The sequence below is a fragment of the Balaenoptera physalus genome (assembly GCF_965194825.1).
Source record: "Balaenoptera physalus genome assembly, chromosome: X".
In the NCBI taxonomy this organism is placed as follows: domain Eukaryota; kingdom Metazoa; phylum Chordata; class Mammalia; order Artiodactyla; family Balaenopteridae; genus Balaenoptera; species Balaenoptera physalus.
Window position 1 is genome coordinate 33,668,790 of NC_138903.1, and position 24,941 is coordinate 33,693,730.

The window sequence follows — 24,941 nt, forward strand, 5'->3', positions numbered from 1 at the left end:
TAAACTCCTTTAAGGAAGGGAAATGAATCCATTATTCCTTACTTATATTTTTCTCCCCACACCCTCAGGCTCTTCTCAATGCTTACTTCATAAAAGGAATTTGGAGAAAAGTGGAGGGGGTGATGGGGGCACTTTGCTCCTTTTGTTGATAGGCCGACTTGAAGAAAAATGCACCATATAAGGGTTGTGAGTTTGGTGTTTGTTTTTAACTTTTTATTTTACACTGGGGTATAGTTGATTAACAATGTTGTGTTAGTTTCAGGCGTACAACAGAGTGATTCAGTTATAGATATTACATGTATCTGTTCTTTTTCAAATTTTTCCTCTCAATTAGGTTGTTACAAAATATTGAGCAGAGTTCCCTGTGCTACAGAGCAGGTCCTTGTTGGTTATCCATTTTGTTTTTTTATTTTTTATTTTTTATTTTTGGCTGTGTTGGGTCTTCGTTTCTGTGCGAGGGCCTTCCCCAGCTGCGGCAAGTGGGGGCCACTCTTCATCGCGGTGCGCGGGCCTCTCACTATCGCGGCCTCTCCCGTTGCGGAGCACAGGCTCCAGACACACAGGCTCAGCAATTGTGGCTCACGGGCCTAGTCGCTCCGTGGCATGTGGGATCTTCCCAGACCAGGGCTCGAACCCGTGTCCCCTGCATTGGCAGGCAGACTCCCAACCACTGCGCCACCAGGGAAGCCCGGTTATCCATTTTAAATATAGCAGTGTGTACATGTCAAGACCTTACTGGGGACTGTTGCCCAGGAGACAGCCTCAAAGTAGTTCTGAGGGAACTGCTCTGAAGAGGAAGAGGAAGAAGCCTAGTTTATATATGATTTTTGGCTAGGGAATCTGTGCAGTTAAGCATGCATCTTGGTAAGAGATGACTGCTATTCACAAAGAACAGGTATCTCAGGTTAATGATTTTAGTGCTTTTCTATGTATGGGTCTAACTATCTAAGGGGCTTGGTTTTTTCCAAAGCACAGACTGCCTCATCCTGTTTTTCATCCTGAATTCTTCTCAGGGTACACTGTCAGTCAGTAACGACTTGGAGCTGGGTGCTGAGCAATGCTCTTTGTTCTTCTTTGTTTACAGCTGTGTTATAAAAAATTAATTTTACTTTGTAATTCGTAATGGAGAGGTGGACTGCAACTCTATCTGATTTCAGTTCTAGAATTTCCACTGGGTTCTATTTATAGTTCGTACTTCTTTGCTGAGAGTCCCTGTCTGTATATTCATTGTGAGGGTATTTTTATTTACTTCCCTGAGCATAATGAAAATGGCTCCTTTAATATCCTTGCCTAATAATTTGGACAACTGAGTCATCGCAGGATTGATCTCTGTTGATTATCTGTTCTCCTAAAAATTGGGCCACGTTCTCCTGTTTTGTTGTGTAATTTTGGATTTTACCCTGGATATTGTGAATGTTATATCATGGAGTCTCTGGATTCTGCTATAGTCTCCTGAAGAGTTGATTTTGATATTTTGCTTGCTTGTTTGTTTTTAAGTCGGGTATGTCATTTGGTTGGTTTCAGACTTCATGGTCTGAATCTCCTGAGGTGGCAACGTCTCAGATTTCAGCTCTCTTAGATTTAGCTGTGTTAATTTGAGGCTACCCTAGCACCTGTGCAGTTCAGGGGTCAGCCGCAGAACTGAGCAAAATTTGTAGAGAGAAATCGATGCACCGCCCCCCCTTGTCTCCTTTATTTTTTATTTTATGTTTTTAAACATCTTTATTGGAGTATAATTGCTTTACAATGGTGTGCCAGTTTCTGCTTTATAACAAAGTGAATCAGTTATACATATACATATGTTCCCATATCTCTTCCCTCTTGCATCTCCCTCCGTCCCACCCTCCCTATCCCACCCCTCTAGGTGGTCACAAAGCACGGAGCTGATCTCCCTGTGCTATGCGGTTGCTTCCCACTAGCTATCTATTTTACGTTTGGTAGTGTATATATGTACTTGCCACTCTCTCACTTTGTCACAGCTTACCCTTCCCCCTCCCCATATCCTCAAGTCCATTCTCTAGCAGGTCTGTGTCTTTATTCCCATCTTGCCACTAGGTTCTTCATGACCTTTTTTTTTTTTCCCCTTAGATTCCATATATATGTGTTAGCATACTGTATTTGTTTTTCTCTTTCTGACTTACTTCACTCTGTATGACAGACTCTAACTCCATCCACCTCACTACAAATAACTCCATGTCGTTTCTTTTTCTCCTTTACATTGTCACTCCCTTGCTTTCCAGTGGCTATGGTTGCCCTGGATTCTATCCTCTATTTCTTCAGGCCAGAAATTCTGCAGATTTTCTGAGTTTTAGACACTCCAGGTAGAGATATCTTTGTTTTTTCCTCAGTCTAATGGATGTAAAACTGGTACTGTGCTCTGTTCCTTCTTCGAAGTTTCAAATTCCCTCCAAGATCTACTGTTTTTGTTTATTCTCCTATGCCTCCCAGTCACTGTTTGTTTTATATTATTTTTGGTATTTTTTTTCCAGCATCTTAAATTGTTTCCTGTGGCAGGGTTGGATCTAGTAGAGCTACTCAGCTGTACTAATAGCAAAACTGATAGCTCTATGTGATTTCAAATATGACAACTATAAAATGAACTTTGTGACTGTAAAAGTTTCTATGGTGTTTTTGCTAGTGGGATATTATAATAAAAATAGTCGGCCTAGCTTTTAAAAGTGGGCCTACCAAATATAACTTTTCTATAAGCTATTTAAATATTTTAAAAAGAGAATTTTCAAAAGAAAGTAAAATAAAACTAAGAAGTAAATAGAACAATAATTACTTGGAAATTCATATTATAAATTAAGGATATTTGAAGGAAGAATAAGTGGCATAACAGAAGACATAAGGTGAGAAGTAAACACAAAGGCTGTGACCTTGATTCTAAGTCATTATAGATAAAGACATTGGACTACAGTATAGGTTTTCTCCCTCAAAGTCTGATGTGGGTTGCCAGGGGCTCTCGTCCATTTAGTGACTCAGGGATCCGGGTTCCCACCATCTTGTGATGTTGCCATGTAAACACGTGGCTTGCATGACCTCTGCTATAGGGAGAGAAAGAGCCAGAGAGTCGCTTGCACACAGGCTTTTTATAGCCGGACTTGGAAATGGCGTGCCATTTTTGTCTCCATTCCATTGGCAAGAACTCAGTGAAATGCTCCCCATCCATCTGCAAGGGAGGTTGGGAATGTTGTCTTTCTGTGTGTCCAAGAAGAGGAAATGGTACGGTGAACACATGGCACCGTATGTGCAACGCTCTCCTTTTAATCGAGGCTACAAGAGGGAAAAAAGAGATACGGTTTTTAGTCCACATTTCTCTTCTTAATGGGCAAGAAAGTTGCTACTTCTTGCATATTACAAGAATACTGATAGGATCAAGATTACCTCAGAAAAGTATTTATGCAGTTGATCCAAAAGGAGCAAAGGGGCCCACTTACAGTAAAGAGTGATATCTTTAGTTATAGACAGACTGGTATTTGCGTGCGGGGGCGGTGTTTTAGAAGATGTTCTTTCTGCTCCCTCTTCTCAGTAGTTTTAGCAACCTGCTCTATATTATAAGGGCAATACGGAGTCTGTAGTTCTTGTACGATAAGAGATATAGGATATGTAGCTTTTATATACAAGAAGGTAGTCTACAGCCTATATGGAGGGTAGGAGCACTGAGAGCTTGCCACTGAGGGTTGGTGCAGCTGGGGCTACCCTCATGCTGATTGTCCTTCAACCCCAGGGAGGCCGGTGGGCTGGGCTTTGACCTTTCTCTCGTGGGGCTCTCTGCCCTGACATGTGGGAGTGGCCTACATGTAATCCATTCAGGAATCCCAAAGCTTGAAAAGTTCTCCATTGATTACTGATTGTCCCTTCAAAAGTATTCCCTATGTCAGATTTGGGACTTACTGTGCATGGTTTGTTTTATTGTTACAGTTGGGTTTTAATTTTTTTTTTTTAACTTAGACTATCTTAGCTGATCTTTCATAGTTTCTCTGGTGGGGTTCTTTGTATTATTGTAACGAACTTTAACCTCTTTCCTCAGTTTTACTGAGTAAATGTTTGACACAGTTTTTTTTAGCTCCTTTCATACCTATATACAGAGAGGGAGAGAAGTGGAGCGAGGAGCCAAAAGATATAGGAATAGATGGCAATTTCTGTATACGATACAGGATTTTTGTGCAGAAATGATCAAAAACTATTTTCTGAAAGAGCCAATATCTCTGTCACAATCATTTCATGAAGAAATTATTTTATTATTTTAATATAGTACATAATATTTTCTGGAATTTATAATAGATATTATAATAATATATTTCTAGAATTATAATACATTAATATATTATTGTATATTAGTATATTATATATCATATTTTCTAGAATTTATACAACATAAAGTATACGGAAAATGCCCCAAAAGATCAAAAAGAAAACCGCTGCTCAGCCCCATCATTCAGTCACTGTTTACAATTTAGAAAATGCATGCACTGAAAACTTGATGATATTTGTAAGGAGATAGAGGGCAAACCCGTTACAAAATCATGAACAGCTGGTTAGCTGAGGAGGCAGTCTGTAGACATGGAGAGAATGGAAGATTTGAGACAGTGATATTAGAAGAGCATGAAGCAACTAAATGAATGAAGAGGCATCAGAGAGGAAAAATTTTTCCTCTACCCTTCTGAGTTCTTCTGGCTGGTCTAAGAATTAATCTGACATGAGACAGATTAGCAGCAGAAAGTCAAACAAAAATTGAGTAACATGTAGACACGGGAGAGACCCAGGAAAATTGAGTAGCTTGCCGACATGTCTGAAGCCCTCACCTTAACTACCATCTTCAGCTAAAGACAAAAGAGGATGTTGGGGGCAGTGGTTTGGAACTTCAACGGGGAGGAAGGCAATTCACACAGGGATGGAAAAGCAAATGTTTGCTAAACAAATGTTTGCTGGGCCTTGCAGAGGTGATGCAGAAACAGAGTGGACCCTGATCTCTAGGCCCTGCTGAGTTTCCCCACTACATCTAGCCTGTGTTCTTTAGATATCTCTAGTGATAGCTCTATTCTGGGAACAAGACTTCTGTCTAAATTCTTCTAGGCAGTGAGGTGGAAGGTCAAAGATTCTTCCTGAGTCTTTTGGGCCTTGATGGTTTTCAGCTTGAAATAATCCGCATGTCAAAGAGACACATTTTGGTGTGGGGAATTTTGTTCCCCTATAGAGTAAAAGTGTTAAAAAGGTATAGTGTTAATATTTTTAAGGGAAAGAAAGCAAGTGATAAGCCATAAGCAAAAACCTCTTAGATCAAGAAAAATCCCAAATGCTAGTTCCCTGATAGAAAAAAAAGCTAGAGATAGCTCATAAGCCCCCAATGTAGAAAAACTAATGTCACCCCAAAGACTGATAACATTAGCCCTAAAAGCCCTGTGGGACTTCAAAGTAGCCAAAATGCTCCAGAAATAAACAGGATGAGGTGAAACTAATTAATCTAATGTATGGCCCACGTTGGGAAAGAGCAATCTGGCAACTTCCTCACTGGATGCAAGAAAAATAAATGATTCTGTTTATATCTATTTTGGTTATATATTTTATATGTAAGTCTAGCATCTTTTTTCAAGTAAGTACTGCCCTTCCATTTAGGACTGATAACAGAGAAAATCAAGCTGGGGCTTTATTTCTTATTGAGTTCAAAACTGAACAAGAAATGACTATAAAAGCTCAAGAACTTACAGTATAGACTCATGAAATAAGTTACAGAGGCGTGTAACTGAGAAAAGGAAGGGGAGAAGAGTGAGAAGAAGATAAGAGCAAGGAGGGAAAGAGGGAAGGCAGAAGAGAGGGAGGATTTTTTTCTTAAGTTTTAAATAGATTTTGTTTTTAAAAGAAATGAGCCACATATGCTACAAGTTCTCGAGTTCAATCTGAGACTCTCCGTTACCAAAATTCTTAAATTGCTTTTAAAAGTTAAATTAGCTGTTTAATTCTTCACAGTTTAGGCGTTCTAGGCATCCCTGTTGAGAACATTGACCTGATTAGTTTTTCAGTTTACTTTTGGAAATTAGTTCTTTAGTCTGTAATTAAGCCACGTGTCGTAGACTGAATAAAGAACCCCAAAGATATTCACATCGCAATCCCTGGAACCCGTGAACACATGACCTAACATAGTGAAAGGGTTTTCGCAGATGTAATTACTTTCAGGACCTTGAGGAGGGGACATGAGCCTGCGTTATTTAAGTGGGGCCTTAAATGTGATCGCAAGGGTTCTTACGGGGGAGAGGCGGCGGGAGGTGTGGCAACAGAAGAGGGAATGCAACAATGGAAGCAAAAGGTTGGAGTGATGTGAGGAAGGGGATGAAAGGGACCACTAGCCAAGTGATACAGGAGACTTCTGAAGATTGGAGAAGGCAAGGAGACAAATTCTCCCCTGAAGTCTCCAGAAAGAACACACCCTTGCCAACACCTTGATTTTAGACTTTTGCAGATTTTAGACATTTCTGATCTCCAGAACTATAAGAAAATAAGTATATGTTGTTTTCAGTCAGTAAATTGTGGTACTTTGTTACAGCAACAATAGGAAACTAATATAGCAAGCTGGTTTGAATGGATCTGAAAGTAAAAAACAAAACAAAAAAAACCAAGGCTCTATATAATGTATATATATGTGTGTGTGCATGTATACATGCATATATATGTTCATATTCATATATACATATATAAACTTACATATTAAAAAGCTATTGATATATATCCATATATAAAAGGCTATTCATATATACACACACACACACACACACACACACACACACACACACACAAATATGTATGGAATCAAGTATCTGACATGTTAGACTTTTAATAAAAATGGAAAATACAACACATTCCTCTGGAATCATGTGAAGGTGATGTGCATAATCACTGTACCACTTTTACTACACTTCATCTCAGCCAGACAACCGAGAAGCAATTACTATACTGCTTGTGACTGTAGTGAAGCACAGATGAGATTTAAATATGGCAGAAACTCTCTTCACTGACCTCCTCCCGAAGGAGTTGTGGATGAATTGATGACCATTTTAACGGTAAAACATACTAACCCATGTCCACAGCACAATGAATACTCTTGGGCAATAATACTCATGCCTACTTCTATCCCACCAGTTAAGTGGTCTGCTCTTCGTTGGGTTTGTTCCCAAACCTATTTATTTCAAGTACACATCCGTAACTTGATCCCAAATATTGTAATTCTGTATGTACAATTTAAATTCCAGAATTTGACTAAATATTTCATAAAACGGATGAAATATAAATTGGAATTCATGAAATTCCAATTGTTGTTTTCATGAAAGTACTTTGGAAAGATTTAATGCAGATGAAGAGCTCATAAAATTGCTGTTAAAATATGCATGGGGGAGACAACTTAAAAGTTTTGGATAAAAATCATAAAAGTCTAGGATTCTGTACTTAGACTGCTTCACAAATGCCTTTAGTTTCTTAAAAGCTCTTCTCTAAGGACACCCAGAAGTGGAAATTAGAGACGATGTTGTGCTGGTTAAGAGTGTAAACTTGGAAGACAGACAACATGTGTTTTAATCTCATCTCTACCATTTACTGACTGCGTAATCTTAGGCAAGTTTCTTAACCTCAAATGTAAAATGAGGATGATAATAATTGCTACCTCAGAAAGATACTGGGAGGACTAAAAGTACATGACACGTTGTAAGTGCTCAAATGTTATTATTAATACTGTTACTGCTACTATGTATATGGTCTATTCAAGAATGACCACGGGGACCGTCTATTGATGGAGCCATACTCAAAGAAGACTCCTGGGCTTTAAGTCAAAAGACTGATAAATAAATGTACATATAGCTGTATGTTAAAACGAAGTTTTCAGTTCTCCACTTTAGCCAGCTTTGCCAATTACCAAACCAATTCCAATCCTAATTGCTTTTGATGAGGGAATTCTCCTACAAGTTGGTTTATTTGTCTGCAAATTATTAGCTTAAAAACACAAAAATAAGACCCAAATCCTATGAAAATACAAAGCTCCCATGACAGGTAAGTATCACTTCACTCAACCCTTCCTTCCATAGTTTTTTAAAGATTCAGAGTTTAAAACAGTAAAGCCGTGTGCCTGTGGCCCATGGCATCCTGTACCCGTCCGGCTCCACCCTTCTGTCCCTATGCAACATTCATCTTATAAAACAAGGGCCAAGGTCTTTTCAAGCTGAGGTTGCCTTCTGTAGCTGGTGCAGGATTCCCGTTGCACCTTGCTTTCGAACATTTCAATGTTGCATCTCTCTTGTTACCTTACCTTAACAAAAATCATATTGAAGTAAATGGTGTCAGAACCATCCTGAGACCTAGCCTGTTGTATTGCCCTAGGTCACCCAGAGGGGTCTACCCACGAGAAATGAGGGAAATTAATCACTACCTCCCGACAAAATAAACAGAATTTCCTTTTTCTCATTCAGGATCATAGTAATAACTACTTCTGGTTAGACTATAAAGGGCTCAAGTGAAGAGGGCAATGGAATCCCAGGTTGCTTCTGATAGAATCATCTCAATGTTTTAGTAATTAGCAATTGGGCTTTTCTCAGATGTCTTATATGGAAAATTTGTAATTATTTGGGGGAAAAATGTTCCCTATTTTGGGGGTCAGATTGGGAAAAGATACCCCAAATTCTACAGCTATTGATCCAAAGGGAAGACAAATAAGAAGGAAGCAAATATCATTCAGTAATATTTATTAAGGTAGGGCTCTGTTGGGCTTCTTCCCAAAGGTAAAAAGAGACTCGGCCCCTCTTCTCCCGGTGATAATAGATTTAAGAAAATCAACTCAGATTGTGATGAATTAAAAGACGTATTAGAGCTGAAGACAAAATGGCCAACAAACACTCAGACCAAACAGAGAGCAAATACAGAATCACTGAATTTTTCTGTCTGAAAGCTGGATATATGTTTGACTATAGAGTTTCAGAATTCAATCAAACGTCTTAGATTAAGAATCGTAACTTTTCGCCTTAAAAGGGATACTCATGATGTAGAGGCAAGAGCACAAAATGAGGTTTCAGAAGACCTGAATTCTAGTCCCAACTCCATTCTGTATTTAGGTGAAGACACTTAACCTCTCAGAGCTGAGTGAATTAAGATCAGACACTTATTGGATTCTAGTCTAGTCCTTGACCCTTAGCAGCCATGACCTTGGGCACAGGGCTTAACCTTCCCTAGCCTTGGATGGGCTATTTGCAAAACAGGGATAATAATAGAACTACACTGTAGTAGGTAGAAGTGATGATTACATGGAATAAACATATGTAAAGAGCATAGCACTGTGGCCAGCATAAAAGTGCTCAACAAATATTAGCTGGGATTTACTTATTCACTTGTCTGGGAGGTGCTTAGAGAGACTGGCAGGAAGGAATGAGTGTCAGAATCGGGGGCGTTAGCTCATTGAAAGGGAGCTATTTTTTTTTAATTATTTACAATTTTTCAGCCTCTAAAGAAATGCTGGTACCCTAAGGCATAGTCCTGGGTGACCACACCCTAGTCAAATCTCTCATAACAGATCTTGCTCTTTTGCGTGAAGATCCAGGGTCTGTGAATGCCTTCTGTGCAGTACTCATTCTGTTTAACCAGAAACTAGACAATTAGCCTGGGGAATAAAAGAGTATGCAGAAGTACAATTTATATTTATAGTAATTATTTTAGCTCTTATTCCAGTATTGACAATGCCATATTAATAGTATCCTTTTCCAACAATTGAGAACTGTTTAGCCACCAAAAAGATGATCCAAATTTAATGCACTTAGGGCTTAGAGAGCGCCTGTTTGGGACCTCCAGGAAGTCAACTCTGAGACAATCAGGATTAAAAGAGGTTTGGGGGAAGGATGGAGAAGTAACATCTCTGAAAGGCAGATGGCGGGGGAAGGCTTGGGCAGAGAAAACCTTGATCCTGAGATGCTGATTTGACACTTCTGAAAGGAAAGCGAGGAGCTTCAGACCAAAATGCAGATGTGATCAGGTTTCAGCCAACCCAAGAGGGAGCTCCAGAACAAAGATTGCTCCTTAGAGGAGCCCCACGTTGGGCAGGAAGGGCCAGGTACCAGTGACCCACCATGCTCATTCACATGGTGGGGATTGCCCATCAAGCATGCGTAGCCTCTGCCCCCACCTCCAAAGTTGAGGCGCATCCTGAAGGTGATATAGCTGGAGGCTGCCCGCCAAGCCAACTGTTTGTAGCTGAGCAACAGTTTTCTTTCTTGAAGGAAGATCTGAGAGGCATACCTGAATGGCTGCCAAAGAGAGTTCCCATAATATACACACCCTCAATATATTTTATTAGAATACACATTTTCCCTATTTTTATACCTTACATCATTTCATGTTTTGTAACTTAAATCTTTATATTTTTTCTTGAAAGATTTTTACCAAATTCTTGAGTAGTTAAATTGAAATAGCAAATTACAAATTATAGTAAAGGACTTTAAAATATATATTTAAAAATTGATTTATTTTATTTTTAGAGGCAACTAAGTGCATATTCATTCCTGTGTTCCCAAGTATACCGATAAAGTTGGCATTTAAAATGCTGAGGTACCTAACCCTAAAATTCCATTTATATTTTGTATTGAATTAAAATTTATACTTTTGAAGTCATATTTTTGATATTGCAAGCACATGTTAGATGCAAAAACAGCATTCTCTTTTAGTTTTCAGGTTCTTGGAGGATAGGCATTGTATCCATATTGCCAAGTATTTTCCAGGAGGTTCTGTAGCTCAATTATAATGAACAGAGAATCACCTCACTTCTTGAATGTGATGAAGGATTATTTAAAATAGACCTTTAACATTAGTGAGATATATAAAACATTCATTGAGGATGAAATATGTTTTTTACGTAACCTTACCTTTTACTGAATTCAGGAGGATGATAGACTATGCTTTTGGATTACTCTGTGATATAATGAAAGTTGTAAACAAAATGAGCCATGGACATTAGAAATGAAAAGCCGTACTCTCTCCATCATGACAGTAAACCAGAGGATATTCTTTCATATATATTTTTACAGACATGTATGGACAGACAGATTGAATTCTGTAGATATACGTTGGAATTTCCAATGTACTTTAAGACCTTTTAAAAAATGTGAATATTGGCTCCCTGGATTATCTAAAGATTTAAATAAGTTAACCTGAACATATATGGCAGTCATAATTATTATGTAACTAACTTTTGTATTCTGCAGCCAAAAGAAATTCCTGTATTCTGATGAGACTCAGTAAATATGGATAGAAAAAAATGTTTATTTATTTAACATCTCCTAATTATATCACATCTTGCTGAGTATTTTTCCAATATTTTACTATAAAAATTTTCAATGATACAGAAAAGTGGGAAGGATTGTACAGTGAACACTCACCAAATAGATTCTACAAATAACATTTAACTTTACTTGCGTTTATCTGTCCATCTATCCAGTACTTCGTCCTTGCATCAGTCCAAATGATTTTCAACACATTTGAAAGTAGATCGTACACGTCAGTATATTCCCCCTAAAATACATTAGAATTCATTAGAGTTTAATATTTGGTTGTATTTTTTTCTTTTGAGGTAAAATTTCGATACAATGTAATGCAAATGTCTTGAGTGTGCCATTCAGTGAGGTTCCACAGATGCACAGATCTGTGCACCCAGAATACAGAATGTTAATATCATCCCATAAAGTTTTCTCATGCCTGCGTACCACTTCCCAGTCAATCTCCCAACACCCCACAGGGAAATACCATTGTCTTTTTTTTCCACCATAGATGAGTTTTGCCTGCTCTAGAAATTCATGTCAATGGTATCATACACATTCTTTCTTTTCTTTTCTTTTCTTTTCTTTTTTTTTGGTTTGGTTTTGTATTTTTTAAATTAATTTTTATTGGCGTATAGTTGATTTACAATGTTGTGTTGGTTTCTGCTGTACAGCAAAGTGAATCAGTTATACATATACATGTATTCACTCTTTTTTTAGATTTTATTCCCCTATAGGTCATTACAGAGTATTGAGTAGAGTTCCCTGTGCTATACAATAGATTCTTATTAGTTTTCTATTTTATATATAGTAGTGTATATATGTCAATCCCAGTCTCCCAACTGATCCACCCCCCCCCCTTCCCCCTTGGTAACCATAAGTTTGTTTTCCACATCTGTGACTATTTCTGTTTTGTAAATAGGTACGTTTGTACCGTGTTTTTAGATTCCACATGTAAGCAATATCATATGGTATTTGTCTTTCTCTGTCTGACTTACTTCACTCAGTATGATAATCTCCAGGTCCATCCATGTTGCTGCAAATGGCATTATTTCATTCTTTTTAATGGCTGAGTAATATTCCATTGTATATATGTACCACATCTTCTTTATCCATTCATCTGTCGATGGACATTTCGGTTGCTTCCATGTCTTGGCTATTGTAAACAGTGCTGCAATGAAAATTGGTGTGCATGTATCCTTTCAAACCATGTTTTTCTCTGGATATATGCCCAGGAGTGGGATTACTGGATCATATGGTAGCTCTATTTTTAGTTTTGTTTTTTTTTTAACACCTTTATTGGAGTATAATTGCTTTACAATGGTGTGTTAGTTTCTGCTTTATAACAAAGTGAATCAGCTATACATATACATATATCCCCATATCTCTTCCCTCTTGCGTCTCCCTCCCTCCCACCCTCCCTATCCCACCCTTCTAGGTGGTCACAAAGCACCGAGCTGATCTCCCTGTGCTATGGGGCTGCTTCCCACTAGCTATCGGTTTTACATTTGGTAGTGTATATATGTCCATGCCATTCTCTCACTTTGTCCCAGCTTAGCCTTCCCCCTCCCCATGTCCTCAAGTCCATTCTCTAGTAAGTCTGCATCTTTATACCCGTTTTGCCCCTAGGTTCTTCATGACCTTTTTTTTTTGTTAGATTCCATATATATATGTTAGCATACAGTATTTTTCTCTTTCTGATTTACTTCACTCTGTATGACAGATTCTAGGTCCATCCACCTCACTACAAATAACTCAATTTCGTTTCTTTTTATGGCTGAGTAATATTCCATTATATATATGTGCCACATCTTCTTTATCCATTCATCTGTTGATGGACACTTAGGTTGCTTCCATGTCCTGGCTATTGTAAATAGTGCTGCAATGAACATTGTGGTACATGACTCTTTTTGAATTATGGTTTTCTCAGGGTATATGCCCAGTAGTGGGATTGCTGGGTCATATGGTAGTTCTATTTTTAGTTTTTTAAGGAACCTCCATACTGTTCTCCATAGTGGCTGTATCAATTTACATTCCCACCAACAGTACAAGGGGGTTCCCTTTTCTCCACACCCTCTCCAGCATTTATTGTTTGTAGATTTTTTGATGATGGCCATTCTGACCTGTGTGAGGAGATACCTCATTGTAGTTTTGATTTGCATTTCTCTAATGATTAATGATGTTGAGCATCTTTTCATGTGTTTGTTGGCCATCTGTATGTCTTCCTTGGAGAAATGTCTATTTAGGTCTTCTGCCCATTTTTTGATTGGGTTGTTTGTTTTTTTGATAATGAGCTGCATGAGCTGTTTGTATATTTTGGAGATTAATCCCTTGTTGGTCACATCGTTTGCAAATATTTTCTCCCATTCTGTGGGTTGTGTTTTCATTTTGTTCCTACATACTCTTTCATGTAAGGGTTTCTTCACTCAGCACTTTTTTTTAGATTCATCCACATTGTTACTTGTTTCAGTAGTTCATTTCTTTTTATTTTTATTTTGCTGAGTTATACCTCATTGTGTGAAAATCTCAGTTTGTTTATCCATTGTCTTACTGATGGGCAACTCTGTTTCCAATTTCAGACTACTGTAAATAAAGCTGTTAAGAACCTTTTCATACTAGTCTTTTTTGTACACATTTGTTATCATTTCTCTTGAGTAAATATTGATGAGGGGAATTGTTTGGTTATAGAGTAGGCATATGTCTAATTTTAGAAGAAACTGCCAGATCTTTCTCCAAAGTAGTTGTATGGTGTTTCACTCCCAGCAACAATGTATGAATGTTCTGATGGCTCCATATCTTCACTAACATTTGGTGGTGTTGATCTTTTCAATTTTAGCCAGACTGGTTGGTATGTTTTGTGAGCTAATTGTGGTTTTATTTTGCATTTCCCTGATGACTGATGATGTTGGGCACATTGTCATGTGCTCATTGACCATTCGTATCTCTTCCTTTGTGAGACTTCTACTCAACTTTTTTGTTCATTTTTAAATTGCTTTTTTCTTTTTATTATTGAGTTTCAGAAATTCTGTTTGTATATTGATGCCAGTATTTTGTGAGATATATGTTATGCAGAGTTTTCTCCTAGTCTGAAGGTTTTTCATTAATTTTCTAAATGATATCATTTGATGAACAAAAGTTTTAAATTTTCATGAAGTCTAATTCATCATTATTTTCGTTTATGGTTATTGCTTTCTTTGTTCTGTCTTAGAAATCTTTGCCTACCTCCAAGTCACAAAAATATTCTGTTTCCACATAAATTATTTATTTTATTTTATTTTACTTTATTTTTTAAAATTAATTAATTAATTAATTTTTGGCTGCATTGGGTCTTTGTTGCTGCGCGCAGGCTTTCTCTAGTTGCGGCGAGCAGGGGCTACTCTTCGTTGTGGTGCGCGGGCTTCTTATTGCGGTGGCTTCTCTTGTTGTGGAGCACAGGCTCTAGGTGCGTGGGCTTCAGTAGTAGTGGCTTGCGGGCTCTAGAGCGAAGGCTCAGTAGTTATGGTGCACGGGCTTAGTTGCTCCACGGCATGTGGGATCTTCCTGGACCAGGGCTCAAACCCGTGTCCCCTGCATTGGCAGGTGGATTCTTAACCACTGTGCCACCAGGGAAGTCCCCCACATAAAAGATTTATAGTTTTACTTTGTACATTTAGGTCTATGTCTTATCTCAAATTAAGTTTTTATTGTGCGAGGTAGGAATCAAGTTTCAATTTTTTTGCATATGGGTACCTGTTATTCCAGCATTATTCATGGAAAAGGCTCTCCTGTCCCTAACAGATTGCCTTGGCTACTTTGTCAGAAATCAAATGACCATATAAGTGGGACACTTCTGGGCTCTCTATTTAATCTATTGATATTTCTATTGGTCTGTATACAGGCTGTCTATGACGTTATAGTAGGTCTTAAAAGTCAGTTATTGTAAGTCCTCTAAGTTTGTTTCTCTTTTTCAAAATTGCTTTGGATAATTTGGATTCTTCCTTTACATTCCTATATGGCTTTATTTTCCTATATGCCTTTTATAATCAGTGTGATTATTTTTTAGGTCTGCTGGGATTATGATTGGGAATGTGATGAGTCTAAAATCAAAACTGGGAGAAATATATCTTAACATTGAGTTTTCCAATACATGAGCATGGTGTATCTTTCCATTTAGTTAGGTCTTTCTGAATTTCTATCAGCAGTTTTTTATAATTAATAATAAAGAGGTCTTGCATATCCTTTGTGAAATTTATTCCTAACCACTTTATAGTTTCTGATGTTATCATAAATTAAACTGTTTCCAATTTTATTTTCTAATTGTGTGCTAGCATATAAAACATGATTGACTTTTATATTATTTTATTTCGAAATATATGGATTTTGTCTAAATATCTCTTGTACTTATTTCTTTTTTTAATGTTTTGATAATTTTATTTTTTATTATTTTTAATTAATTAATTTATTTATTTGGCTGTGCCAGGTCTTAGTTGCAGTTAGTTGCCCTGTGTGGGATCTTCGTTGTGGCATGCGGGATCTTTTAGTTGCGGCATGCGAACTGTTAGTTGCAGCATGTGGGATCTAGTTCCCTGACCAGGGATTGAACCCGTGCCCCCTGCATTGGGAGTGCCAGTCTTAGTCACTGGACCACCAGGGAAGTCCCTGTTGTACTTATTTCTAATTTAATCTCATTGTAGTCAGAGTGCATACTCTGTTTCATTTCAGTCCTTTTAAGTTTATTGACCTTAGTTTTATGGTACATCCTATGGTCTTCCATGCTACCTGTATGTTTACCAAGATTCTTTGAGATGATACAAAGAAATACAAAAATTAAACTCTGCTTTCTTGCAGTTTCCCAACCACATGGGAGTTAGAAATGTAAATACATGGAACAATACGACAAAGTCAGGAAAAACTAAATTATATCATCAGTAGGGATTAACCACATAAGTGATGAAAAGTCCTAAAGGAAAGGATTTATCAGAGTAGGGGCACAACAGGGTTTGCACCCCTCCACTCTTTCTGGACATGAGTGTTTAAGCCAATTCTTGAAACAAGTGCTGGGTGCAAACTATTAGATTGGAAGTTGGAGAACTAATGAGTGAAATGATTAAGGGATGAAAAAAGGATCTGGCAAGTCATGAGCAGAAGACAGCATGGAATCTTATTTCCTTGTGTTCCTTCTTTTTTTCCCACAAGAATTTTTTTCTAACCTTGTATGTGTCAGGCTTTGTAATTAATGCCAGAGCTACATTGTTCCCCTGCCTCAGACGTCTGGGTGAAGAGAAAGATTCAGGCATAAAGAAGAGGGGGATGCAGGTACTAGGAGAGCAAGGGGAGTAGCAATAACTAATTTACTTTGCATGGAGTGGCACCAGGAAGACCTTACACTGTGGGTGTCTTTGGAGCTGGGTCTTTAAGAATGTGTCTGCCATACAGAGAGAATAGAGAAGTCCTAGCAGCTTGAAAGTATAAGACAAATACAGAGAGCAGCTTAGGTAGAGGGTAGAGGGAATGAGTTTGCAAAGGAGCACTAGTGCCAGTAATTAGAAAATTTGATTGTGCTTAAGGAGTTTGTATTTTTTGTTAAAGTGCCTGGGAGTCAAAATGCTTTTAAGAAGTACAATGGCTTGATCATGTTTGTGTTTATTAACATATCTGGCAGAATTGAGCAGGGTGGATTGGATTTGGGAGAAACTAAAGACAGGGAAACGAGTTGGGAGAGCATCTTAGGTCAGGTGATTGATGATTAACCTGAAGTGATGCAGGAAAGAGGCATTAATATGTGAGACATGCAGGAGGTAGAATGAGTAGACAACTGAGGCTGGAAAAGAAGGGGTCATGGGTGACTTTCCCATTTCTAATGTGTGATGGGGTGCGTAGGGGTTTCATTAACAAGGAAAGAAATTGCAGAACAAAAGCAGAATTTGGAAGAAAAACTGAGTTTCATTTCTTATCAATTGAGGAGAAAAGATCCATTAGTCAGTTTTAACTATAGAACTGAAGATTAGGAGAAGGGGAGGCCAGAGATTTGATTTACAAGTCATTAATATTTACTTGCCAGCAGTCAAGCAGAGAACTAGAACTACATCCACCTGGTGTGTCGTGTGGAGACTGGACTACTGAATGAGAAAAAGGCTGAGATAACTTGTGAGTCCCCTTCTGGGCCTTTGAGTAACTATTAAGAGGAAGGAGGGTAACCAGGAGGTGGGGTACTAGTGAAGTAGACAGCTCTGGAATACCAACTCTGACAGTTTGGTTCTGAAATTTGCTTCATTTCTTAAACAAGAGGCATCTCATAAATAAGCAATTGGGGGAAATTAAGCTCACATCATGTATTAATGAGAACATTTGGGGGTTTATGCAAGAGAAACCAGTTTGAGCTAGCTTCAGCAAAATAAGATTTTCTTATGAGAATGCAGGGGTGCCTCATAGCAGCCAAGGGTAAGAATGCCACGTAACCAGGAGGCAGACTGAGAATCCAGGCTTGGCTCCACTCTGTTTACCTCCTTTCTCTTTGTGTCTCTTCCCTTTCTTGACTTGTTTTTTATCTTTCTCCGGATGCCATAGGTCCTAAATTGATACTATAGCTCCAGACACCCAGTGTTACTAATTTCCCCTCCCCATTCTAAATCCCCAGGCAAGTTCTCTGATTGGGCCAGCATGGGTGAGAGGGTCCATCCTGATCTAATCGTGTGTGTGTGTGTGTGCGTGTGTGCGTGTGCGTGTGTGTGTGTGTGTTTAAGGGCCAATGGACTCCAGGCCAGTTAATCATAAGATCTGGGGGTGGTATCCAGACATCAGTATCTGTTAGAAGTGTCCCAGTTTGGGAACCAATGCCTTAGGCTCTGTTATTTTTATGAAAATAAAGACTATCGTAGGGTTAATAATGCCCCCACCATGTCCATGTGCTAGTAGCCAGAACCTGTGGAAATATTATGTTAAATGGCAAAGGGGAATTAAAGTTTCAGATGGAATTGAGGTTGCTAAAAAACTGACCTTAAAATCAGGAGATTGTTTTGGATTATCTGGGTGGGACTGATATAATCACAAGGGTCCTTAAATGTGGAAGAGGTAAGCAGAACTGTCAGTGTGAGAGAGTAATGTCATTGCTGGCTTTACAGCAATGGAAAGGAAAGGGCCATGATCCAGGGCATGTGGGTGGCGTCTGGAAAGTGGAAAAGTCAAGAAAAATCATTCTCCCTTAGAACCTCCATAAAGGAGCTCAACCCATCTGGCACCTTGATTTTAGCCCAGTGTGACGCTTTTCAGACTTCTGACCTCTAGAGCTGTAATACATTTGTGTTGTTTTAAGCCATGAAGTTTGTGGTGATTTTTTTAACAGCAGCCATAGAAAACCAATACAGAGACATTATTGAGAAGACTGGTTACTACTTGAATAGAAGAGAGAGAGATCAAAGATAATTCCAAGGCTGTATTCCTTAAATACAGTTGTTCCATGGTGAATATTGAACTTTTTTTTTTTTGGTCTCTCTAGCACTTCTCTTCTGAAGACAGCATCTCCTTCTACCTTTTGTTTTCATTTAGAAATTTTCTCTTCATTTTTTTCCTCCAACTCTGAGGTTCTACTGGGGGGTACCATTCTTATGTCCCACCTGCGCTTTCTCTCCAAGAATGGTTATATGACTCAGCCTCACCCAATCATGCTCTTTATCTGGTGTTCTAAAAATTGAAACTTCGGGAAGAGAGGTACTTTCTGTCTGCTGACAGCTTGGTAGATGTGAGCTCACAATTTGTCCGAAGCCATGGTTCCAAGTGTACAGAACATGACTTGGAGGTTCTGAAGAGTGACCCCTTCCAAGAGAGGCAGGGTTGAGAGCCTAATCTGGAATTTGAAGCATTCAGTTACTGGTTCCATTTATTCTTAAGGCCAATCATAGACTTACCCTTTCGCAACTTGGGTTACACAATAACTTTCTCTTTTTGCCTAAGCTACTTCATTTTAGTTTTCGTCACTTCAATCAAAATATTCAGACAAATTCAGACATAAAACAAGAAAATAAATCCATAATCAAATGAAAGTGAACAAACATATATCTGCATCTATTAAAGATGCAAAAATTATCTTTATTAACACAGTGTTATTGTTGTTTTTTTCTCTTAGCACCTTCTGTATGTAAAACATTTTACCAGTGAAGTAACTAGGACAAGGTCCTACTTCAGGCACTTACAGATTTATTCAGCCTACAGAGTCTGTGTCTACATTTACCAGTATACATACCCTCTTGCAGTCTGTTCTTACTGCAGTCCCCCTATGCTTATTTGACAAAAGCAAAATAGAAATGAGTTCAGAAAGTCTGATTTGTAAAAATACAGAAACGGAAGAATCACAAAGGTTAATGGGAAGAATTTCAGGATATTCAGATCTCTAAGGGCAATGACCAGTCTCTCCCCAAAAATGTTCCTTTCCCTTTTCGGTCAAAATACTTGCTGGGAAGGACTATTGGTGTGGCCCTGTGGCAATTCTATTATTCTTAATAAGCCAAATGTTTCTTAGTTCCATCATAACTAAAGTAAAAAGAAGAAAGGAAAAGTAATTTGGAATAAATCACTTCAGGCCCACAGGCCAATTCACTTTGGATTCACTCAGGTGTGTTTATTTTAATAGCTGATCTGAAGGCATGTGAGATACCACAGCTTACCAGATTTTAAACAGAAAAGTACAGAACTTAAAACTAAGCACGCATGCAGCATGGAATAATAATCAAGTTAGGCTTCTTAAAATGCTAACTGCCAGAAAACCTGAAACCAATAGAGCAAAATTCACAGGACAACACAGGCTGAATATTCTGTTTCTCAGAGGGGCTTTTAAGAAGGCTCAAATTCTGAGGTAGCTCCCTAAAAAGCAGGGTCAATAATGGGTCTTATTTGACAACATGTGTTCTTCTCCCCAAGATATTCGGGTAGGTTTGTTCAAGACTTTTTTTTTTTTTTTTTTTTTTTAAGAAAAAGCAGATGTTGTCAGCAAAAGGCCAGAACAGCAGAAGAGTTTGTTCTCAGGGAAAGGGCTGAACTGTAACAGTGGGCAACGGTTGGAAAGTCACCAACCACGTTCTGGGCTCACACAGCAGAGACATGTTAACTAGGGTGCCCTGCACAGGCGGTTTGTGGATGAGAAATTTCCATGCCGCTTACCATGGGCTGAGGACAGCGCGCGATGAGGAGAGAGGCCAGTGGGCGGAATAGTGTGTGGGGAGGTAGGCATGTAAGAGGGTGAGAGGCTCGCGAGGATCTAGGGTGGGTCCAGGGAGAGGCGTGCTGACGCAGGGGGCTGGCTAGTTTGGCCCCGCGCCAAGCTGGGGTTTCTGGAGTGTGAATGTGCGTGGGGTGCACCCAGGGGCCTCGACGACTTCTCTTGCCAGTGTTATTTATAACAGATCTCAAGAGTGGAAAGCTCTAACTCGGTGCCCTGAGCGCTAAGTCTTCCGAACCTAGGCGGCGGATGCCCCGCCCCTCTGTTTCCCACCCTGCCTGGCCCCTCCCCTCTCCTTCCTAACTCCGCCCGGGCCCCGCCCCCGCCGCTTCCCACCGCCCTTCCCGTCGGCTCCTGGCTCCTGGCTCCTCCTGGGCTCGGCGGCGGTGGGAAGGCGCAGGCGCGGTTGGCGGCCGGCAGAGCGCAGAGTAGTGGCGCGGGGCGCGCGGTGAGTGCGGTGGCGGCGCGGGGCTCGCAGCCGGGGAACGTGGTTTGGGCGGGCGTCCGGGGAGGGTTCGGAGCGTGTGCGGGTGGCGGCCCGGGGAGACGTCGGCCCCATAAGGAGAAACCTACCAGACGTGCGGCAGCGGGGCTGGCCGCGCTGCCGGACAGTGTCCGGCCCCGGCCGCGTGGGGAGCTGAGTGCGTGGTGGCGGGAGCGGGAGAGGGTATGTGTGAGGAGAAATTGAAGGAAAGGGCTCCAGAGGCTGGAAGTCCGGACTCAGGCTTGGCAGAACCGGGAGCCTCGCCAAGGGCGCTGGAGGGTGTCCCAGCTTCAAGTTCAGTACCCCCGCTTGGTGCCCCTGAGCGGCGGGCGTCCCGGGCCTGTCCCTTCCCCCGCGCTGCCGTCTCGGAGTGCAGAGTTGCCAGGAACATTCCGCATCGCGGGGGGAGAGGATTTGGAGGCGGTGGGCTGTCGCCCCAAGCTTGTGCCAAGGAGGGCGTGGCATTCGTGTGACTTTCTTCACCCCGCCCCCGGGAATGTGTCCGTCTTCTGGTACATTGTGCTCATGGACGTTTTAACAAAGGCTATGACTGTTTTCTAGGCAGTGGCTGGTAACAGCGGGGGCGGGTCGGTGGAGGGGGGGCGCACGAGGTCGCGATGCGGCCCTGGGGGAAGGGGGAGCGGGGGGGGCAGGCTTGGGGGGAGTGGAAGGAAGGGAACAACCCTCCTGGCTCAGCTTTTTCCTCCTTCCTGGTCCGCTGATTTTGATCAGTGGTAGAAACAGCCTCGAGAGGGATATGAGTGGAAATTAGTGTGTGTGTTCAGACTGGCTGCAGCCATTGGTTTTGTAATTGTGCTGTTGATGTATTTTCTAAGTGTCCCTTAAGGAGAATGGCGAAATTAATGGAATTTAAGAGGAAATAATTGAACGGAAGGATGAAGAGGTGGAGTGTCAAAACTTAGAGCTAAATTAATGCTTTGAGATAGTCATAGTATAAATTAAGCCAAACTTTGAAGGATGTGGAGGTGTGAAAGAGTAAGTGGAAGTTGGTTAGGGTGTGGTTGATTGTTTCAATCAAGAGTGGATTATTGTGTGTGTGTGTGTGAGTGAGTGAGTGTAGATGCTGCTAAGTTCTTCAGCAGATTCACTTTAGAACCCTTAAAAATGATATTGGGGAAAAAATGATATTGGGGATATAAAACACTGGGGCAAATATTGTAATTTTAGATAAGGTTCTGAGGCTTTCCTTTTCAAGCTTAGGATCTTTATGGAAAGTAGTATGTGTTCCCAAGCATAGATGTTGATATTTTTACTCATTTGTTTAACTTAATACAATAAAACAAACTGAACTTCTTCCTCCTCCACCCCTTTCCCTCGATTGTGAATCCTGTTTTATAAACATTTACTTTCAGATCTGAAGTGTGTTTAAAGGCTCAGTCCCCCCTCCAACCCCCAAATCATGAAGTGAGCATGATTTCTTCTTGTGTTATTGTCATTTTATTCTTTCTTTTACTGTTATTTTAAGTTAAATGCCACTAACAGTACCAGATTTGGGGGGGAAGGTGTTAGGGATACTTCCCTTTTCCAGTGGCTAATGAACTCCTATTCATCCCTTCAGACTCAGCCCAATTCACCACTTGGAAAAATTGCCAGATCCATCAGAATGAATTAGTCACCCCTCTTTTCTGCTAAACTGATACTACTGGCCTTATTTCTCTCTTGCTACTGGAACTTCAGTCTTCTGTGTTATCCCAGTACCTAGGGCTGCTGGGTAGGTACTAAGTGCCTAATGAATACAGTTAGATGTTAATAAGTGCTGTTGGAAAGATAGTAATTCGTATCACATAAAGTTCATGGGGTAATGGAAGAAATTCAGAATGCTGAAATTATATTTAGTATTTGAACAACATTATTTGGAATATGGATAAGAAACAAGTATGGAAATATGTTCCCATGTATTAGTCTGTGGATTATCCTTCTAAAAGAGGTGCAAAAGCTTTGCGGATATAGACAAAATAGACATCAGAAAAACGCCAATTCCTTTAAAAGGTCAACTTCTGACACTGAAACAAGTGAAAAGTCAACATGAAACGAAGATTAATCATTTGTAGAAAGACACAAATAGGGTGCTGCTGGAATTTAGGAAATTTTTAAGTGGATTAAGCTGGCCACATGGTATCTTATGAAAGCTAATGTAACTAAAGAAGCTGTAACCTATTAGACCAATTAGAGAGACTAGTCAATTACATTATACTCCTCCTAAACTGTAAGGTGATTTGAGTATTTGGCTAATGAGTCTCTTCACTTTAGAGTGCCCTCAATAGGCTTGTCCTATTTCTGCCGGCCAGTTCTCTTAACTCCACCAGCATCACTGGCCTTCTAGTCACCTCTGGCTCATAACAGGGATTATCTTTCTCTTGCTCCTTACCACTCAAGCTCATCACCCCTAAACCTAGCTTTCGTCTGCTAGATGGATTTACCCATTGGAGAGAATACCGTGAGCAAATGTTTACTCAATTTATAAGTGAAGAAAATTGATACTTTAGTTTTAAAAATGAGTCAGGATTGACTACTTGGTTACTCCAGGCTTCTGTGCCTGCAAAGCAGAAAACCTATTCTGGCTCTTAGTAAACTTGTAAGGTTTCTCCCCTCACTTAATTTATCCCCTCTCCACCTATATGTAAAAGCTCTTTTTCTTCATGTCACTTTTTTAAAATATATGTAATATTAACCACTGTTCCCCCCAAAACACTCCAAGTTAGTGTCTGGTTTTTGTCAGTAAAACTTGGGAATCAGAGAGAATGAGTAGCCGCCATAAAACATTTTCTAAAAAAGTTCTACATCCTCTGTGGTCTGTAGATTCACTGAAAAAAAAAAAAAATTCCCAACTACTGCGATTAAGGCTTCCTACTTAAAACTTTCCTCACCTAGACTTCCTCCCTTATTTCTGTTTTTTCCTCTCATTCTTTGACCAGTCAACCTCAGTCACTTCCTCTGAGTCTTCTTAGGATTCTGTCCCAGACTCCTTTCCCACTCTTTGCAGGAGACAATAATATGGTGGTCAAGGGCGTGAAATTTGGAGGCAAGATGTTAAAAATCTTTCTCTGTCAGTTTCCTCATCTGTAAAAATGATAATTATAACACCTGATAAGTGAGATCAAGTGTATTAACAGCTTATCATAATATCTAGCACATACTAATTGCCCTAATAATGGTAGCTATCGTTATTTCTAATTGCCATTTCTTATGACAAGTACTATAATTTCACTAGCAGTTAACTTCAAAATATGGATATATTGACATCTACTCTGTTCGAGCTTCAGTCCTGTGATTGTAGATTCCTCCCATATTTCCAAAACAGGTGGCTTAGCACAGTGGTTCCCAAACATCAACATGCATAATAATCACAAGAATGCGTAGATTTCTGGGCCCCATCCCTAGAGTTTCTGATGTCTGGGATGGGGCCTGAGGAGTTTTCATTCCTTACAAGTTTCCAAATGATAGTGATGCTGCTGACCCTTGGATCACATTGAGAGGCACTGATCTAGATGGATTAAGACAAATTGGCAGGGAGGAAAGGAGACCAAAAAAAAAAAAAAGACCAGAAAGTTATCGAAGAGAGGAGCGTTCTTAAAGCTGGTGGTATCAAATATCTTGTAAAGTTTGGAAAGGATAAAACTAAGAGAACACAGTTGGATTTGGTGACCAGGAGCCTTTTTGTTTGTTTTTCATGTGTGTCAGATACAGAGGGTTGATTTAATTATACTCCTCAGTTGGTGGAATATTATCATTATTACGACCAGAAAAAACATATGTCAGGTATTTGAGGTAATGGTTCTTAATCTGGGATGTGCATTAGACTCTGTTAGGGAGTTGTTTTCACCAGCATACTTATGTTTAGTGCCCTTCCCCCCCATGCAAACTCATCAAGTCAGAATTTCAGAGTATGGAACCTGGGCATGAAAAAAGTTCCAGGAGATTTTTATGTACACCCTGGTTAAGAACCACTTCTTTGAACAATGATGGT

At 39.8% G+C, this 24,941-nt stretch overlaps 1 protein-coding gene across 6 annotated transcripts in view; it reads left to right on the plus strand.

Annotated features, from left to right (window-relative positions):
• Window positions 1-24,941, plus strand: part of PRRG1 (proline rich and Gla domain 1) — a 371,943-nt gene that overhangs the window by 210,600 nt on the left and 136,402 nt on the right. For 4 of the 6 annotated variants that reach the window (XM_082446653.1, XM_082446652.1, XM_082446650.1 and 1 more), the window contains exon 1: window positions 20,805-20,917. The exons of 1 other annotated variant lie outside the window; for it this stretch is intronic. The gene's annotated coding sequence lies outside the window, so the exon portion shown is untranslated. Of the gene's footprint in view, window positions 1-402; window positions 896-20,804; window positions 20,918-24,941 lie in introns of those variants that run through there. One more of the 6 variants, XM_082446651.1, reaches the window with a different exon arrangement.